Source organism: Lolium perenne, chromosome 4 (genome assembly GCF_019359855.2).
Source record: "Lolium perenne isolate Kyuss_39 chromosome 4, Kyuss_2.0, whole genome shotgun sequence".
NCBI lineage: Eukaryota > Viridiplantae > Streptophyta > Magnoliopsida > Poales > Poaceae > Lolium > Lolium perenne.
In genome coordinates, this window is record NC_067247.2 from 309,646,559 (window position 1) to 309,652,379 (window position 5,821).

Consider the following 5,821-nt stretch of genomic DNA (forward strand, 5'->3'; position numbering starts at 1 on the left):
AGTATAGTGAGATTTAATTGGGCATTACGACAAAGTACATAAACCGCTATCCAGCATGCATCTATGCCTAAAAAGTCCACCTTCAGGTTATCATCCGAACCCCCTCCAGTATTAAGTTGCTAACAACAGACAATTGCATTAAGTATTGCACGTAATGTAATCAGTAACTACATCCTCGAACATAGCACCAATGTTTTATCCCTAGTGGCAACAGCACATCCATAATCTTAGAGGTTTCTGTCACTCCACCAGATTCACGGAGACATGAACCCACTATCGAGCATAAATACTCCCTCTTGGAGTTACAAGCATCTACTTGGCCAGAGCATCTACTAGTAACGGAGAGCATGCAAGATCATAAACAACACATAGATATAAATTGATAATCAACATAACATAGTATTCTCTATTCATCGGATTCCAACAAACACAACATATAGAATTACAGATAGATGATCTTGATCATGTTCGGCAGCTCACAAGACCCGACAATTAAGCACAATGAGGAGAAGACAACCATCTAGCTACTGCTATGGACCCATAGTCCAGGGGTAGACTACTCACACATCACTCCGGAGGCGACCATGGCGGCGTAGAGTCCTCCGGGAGATGATTCCCCTCTCCGGCAGGGTGCCGGAGGCGATCTCCTGAATCCCCCGAGATGGGATTGGCGGCGGCGGCGTCTCTGGAAGGTTTTCCGTATCGTGGCTCTCGGTACTGGGGGTTTCGCGACGAAGGCTATTTGTAGGTGGAAGGGCAGGTCAAGGGGCATCACGAGGGGCCCAGATGACAGGGCCGCGCGGCCAAGACCTAGGCCGCGCCGCCCCGTAGTCTGGCTGCCTCGTGGCCCCACTTCGTTGACTCTTCGGTCTTCTGGAAGCTTCGTGGCAAAATAGGACCCTGGGCGTTGATTTCGTCCAATTTCGAGAATATTTCCTTACTAGGATTTCTGAAACCAAAAACAATGAAAACAAAGAATCGGGCACTTCGGCATCTTGTTAATAGGTTAGTTCCGTAAAAATGCACGAATATGACATAAAGTGTGCATAAAACATGTAGATATCATCAATAATGTGGCATGGAACATAAGAAATTATCGATACGTCAGAGACGTATCAGCATCCCCAAGCTTAGTTCCTGCTCGTCCCGAGCAGGTAAACGATAAACAAAGATAATTTCTGGAGTGACATGCCATCATAACCTTGATCATACTATTTGTAAAGCATATGTAGTGAATGCAGCGATCAAAACAATGTATATGACATGAGTAAACAAATGAATCATATAGCAAAGACTTTTCATGAATAATACTTCAAGACAAGCATCAATAAGTCTTGCATAAGAGTTAACTCATAAAGCAATAATTCATAGTAGAAGCATTGAAGCAACACAAAGGAAGATGAAGTTTCAGCGGTTGCTTTCAACTTGTAACATGTATATCTCATGGATATTGTCAACATAGAGTAATATAATAAGTGCAATATGCAAGTATGTAGGAATCAATGCACAGTTCACACAAGTGTTTGCTTCTTGAGGTAGTGAGAAATAGGTGAACTGACTCAACAATAAATGTAAAAGAAAGGTCCTTCAAAGAGGAAAGCATCGATTGCTATATTTGTGCTAGAGCTTTGATTTTGAAAACAAGAAACAATTTTGTCAACGGTAGTAATAAAGCATATGTATCATGTAAATTATATCTTACAAGTTGCAAGCCTCATGCATAGTATACTAATAGTGCCCGCACCTTGTCCTAATTAGCTTGGACTACCGGGATCATCGCAATGCACATGTTTTAACCAAGTGTCACAAAGGGGTACCTCTATGCCGCCTGTACAAAGGTCTAAGGAGAAAGCTCGCATCGGATTTCTCGCTATTGATTATTCTCAACTTAGACATCCATACCGGGACAACATAGACAACAGATAATGGACTCCTCTTTTATGCATAAGCATGTAACAACAATTAATTTTCTCATATGAGATTGAGGATATTGTCCAAAACTGAAACTTCCACCATGGATCATGGCTTTAGTTAGCGGCCCAATGTTCTTCTCTAACAATATGCATGCTCTAACCATAAGGTGGTAGATCGCTCTTACTTCAAACAAGACGAACATGCATAGCAACTCACATGAAATTCAACAAAGAGTAGTTGATGGCGTCCCCAGTGAACATGGTTATCGCACAACGAGCAACTTAATAAGAGATAAAGTGCATAAGTACATATTCAATACCACAATAGTTTTTAGGCTATTTGTCCCATGAGCTATATATTGTAAAGGTGAAGAATGGAAATTTAAAGGTAGCACTCAAGCAATTTACTTTGGAATGGCGGAGAAATACCATGTAGTAGGTAGGTATGGTGGACACAAATGGCATAGTGGTTGGCTCAAGGATTTTGGATGCATGAGAAGTATTCCCTCTCGATACAAGGTTTAGGCTAGCAAGGCTATTTGAAACAAACACAAGGATGAACCGGTGCAGCAAAACTCACATAAAAGACATATTGTAAACATTATAAGACTCTACACCGTCTTCCTTGTTGTTCAAACTCAATACTAGAAATTATCTAGACCTTAGAGAAACCAAATATGCAAACCAAATTTTAGCATGCTCTATGTATTTCTTCATTAATGGGTGCAAAGTATATGATGCAAGAGCTTAAACATGAGCACAAAAATTGCCAAGTATCACATTATCCAAGACATTATAGCAGTTACTACATGTATCATTTTCCAATTCCAACCATATAACAATTTAACGAAGAAGAAACTTCGCCATGAATATTATGAGTAGAGCCTAAGGACATATTTGTCCATATGCTACAGCGGAGCGTGTCTCTCTCCCACACAAAGAATTCTAGGATCCATTTTATTCAAACAAAACAAAAACAAAAACAAACCGACGCTCCAAGCAAAGCACATAAGATGTGATGGAATAAAAATATAGTTTCAGGGGAGGAACCTGATAATATTGTTGATGAAGAAGGGGATGCCTTGGGCATCCCCAAGCTTAGACGCTTGAGTCTTCTTGATATATGCAGGGGTGAACCACCGGGGCATCCCCAAGCTTAGAGCTTTCACTCTCCTTGATCATGTTGTATCATCTCCCTCTCTTGATCCTTGAAAACTTCCTCCACACCAAACTTAGAACAACTCATTAGAGGGTTAGTGCACAATCAAAATATACATGTTCAGAGGTGACATAATCATTCTTAACACTTCTGGACATTGCACAAAGCTACTGAAAGTCAATGGAATCGAAATATCCATCGAACATAACAAAACAGGCAATGCGAAATAAAAGGCAGAATCTGTCAAAAATAGAACAGTTCGTATTGACGAATTTTATCGAGGCACCAGACTTGCTCAAATGAAAATTCTAAAATTGAATGAAAGTTGCGTACATATCTGAGGATCACTCACGTAAATTGGCATAATTTTCTGAGTTACCTACAGAGAAAACAGCCCAGATTCGTGACAGCAAAGAAATCTGTTTCTGTGCAGTAATCCAAATCTAGTATGAACTTTACTATCAACGACTTTACTTGGCACAACAAAACACTAAACTAAGATAAGGAGAGGTTGCTACAGTAGTAAACAACTTCCAAGACACAAAATAAAAACCAAGTACTGTAGTAAAAATAACACATGGGTTATCTCCCAAGAAGTTCTTTCTTTATAGCCATTAAGATGGGCTCAGCAGTTTTGATGATGCACTCGCAAGAAATAGTATTTGAAGCAAAAGAGAGCTTCAAGAGGCAAATTCAAAACACATTTAAGTCTAACATGCTTCCTATGAAGAGGAATCTTGTAAATAAACAAGTTCAAGAAACATAATGCAACAAGCGTAGAAAGATAAAACAAGTGTAGCTTCAAAAATTTCAGCACATAGAGAGGTGTTTTAGTAACATGAAAATTTCTACAACCATATTTTCCTCTCTCATAATAACTTTCAGTAGCATCATGAGCAAACTCAACAATATAACTATCACATAAAGCATTCTTATCATGAGTCTCATGCATAAAATTATTACTCTCCACATAAGCATAATCAATTTTATTAGTTGTAGTGGGAGCAAATTCAACAAAGTGGCTATCATCATATATAGGAGGCATATTGTAATCATAAAAGAAAATTTTCTCCTCAATGCTTGGGGGACTAAAAAGATCATGCTCATCAAAGCCAGCTTCCCCAAGCTTAGAATTTTCCATAGCATTAGCAACAATGGTGTTCAAAGCATTCATAGTAATAACATTCCCATTAGCATGCATATAAAGTTCCATGGGTTTTTTAATTCTCTCTTCAAACACATCATGTCCTAATTCAAGATAAAGTTTATAAAGATCTCTCATATTTTTGTTGTTTTCCATTATGCTTAACTAGTGAAATAAAAACATGCATGATATTAAGTAAAGTAAAACAAGTAACTAATTTTTTTGTGTTTTTGATATAGCAAACAAGATAGCAAATAAAGTAAAACTAGCAACTAATTTTTTTGTGTTTTGATTTAGTGCAGCAAACAAAGTAGTAAATAAAACTAAGCAAGACAAAAACAAAGTAAAGAGATTGGGATATGGAGACTCCCCTTGCAGCGTGTCTTGATCTCCCCGGCAACGGCGCCAGAAATTTAGCTTGACACGCGTACAGCACGCGACCATTGGGAACCCCAAGTGGAAGGTGTGATGCGTACAGCAGTAAGTTTCCCTCAGTTAGAAACCAAGGTTTATCGAACCAGTAGGAGTCAAGAAGCACGTTGAAGGTTGATGGCGGCGAGATGTAGTGCGGCGCAACACCAGGGATTCCGGTGCCAATGTGGAACCTGCACAACACAAACCAAGTACTTTGCCCCAACGAAACAGTGAGGTTGTCAATCTCACCAGCTTGCTGTAACAAAGGATTAGATGTATAGTGTGGATGATGATTGTTTGCAGAGAACAGTAGAACAGTATTGCAGTAGATTGTATTTCAGTATAGAGAATTGGACCGGGGTCCACAGTTCACTAGAGGTGTCTCTTCCATAAGATAAACAGCATGTTGGGTGAACAAATTACAGTTGGGCAATTGACAAATAGAGAGGGCATGACCATGCACATACATATTATGATGAGTATAGTGAGATTTAATTGGGCATTACGACAAAGTACATAGACCGCTATCCAGCATGCATCTATGCCTAAAAAGTCCACCTTCAGGTTATCATCCGAACCCCCTCCAGTATTAAGTTGCTAACAACAGACAATTGCATTAAGTATTACGTGTAATGTAATCAGTAACTACATCCACGAACATAGCACCAATGTGTTATCCCTAGTGGCAACAGCACATCCATAATCTTAGAGGTTTCTGTCACTCCCCCAGATTCACGGAGACATGAACCCACTATCGAGCATAAATACTCCCTCTTGGAGTTACAAGCATCTACTTGGCCAGAGCATCTACTAGTAACGGAGAGCATGCAAGATCATAAACAACACATAGATATAAATTGATAATCAACATAACATAGTATTCTCTATTCATCGGATCCCAACAAACACAACATATAGAATTACAGATAGATGATCTTGATCATGTTCGGCAGCTCACAAGACCCGACAATTAAGCACAATGAGGAGAAGACAACCATCTAGCTACTGCTATGGACCCATAGTCCAGGGGTAGACTACTCACACATCACTCCGGAGGCGACCATGGCGGCGTAGAGTCCTCCGGGAGATGATTCCCCTCTCCGGCAGGGTGCCGGAGGCGATCTCCTGAATCCCCCGAGATGGGATTGGCGGCGGCGGCGTCTCTGGAAGGTTTTCCGTATCGTGGCTCTC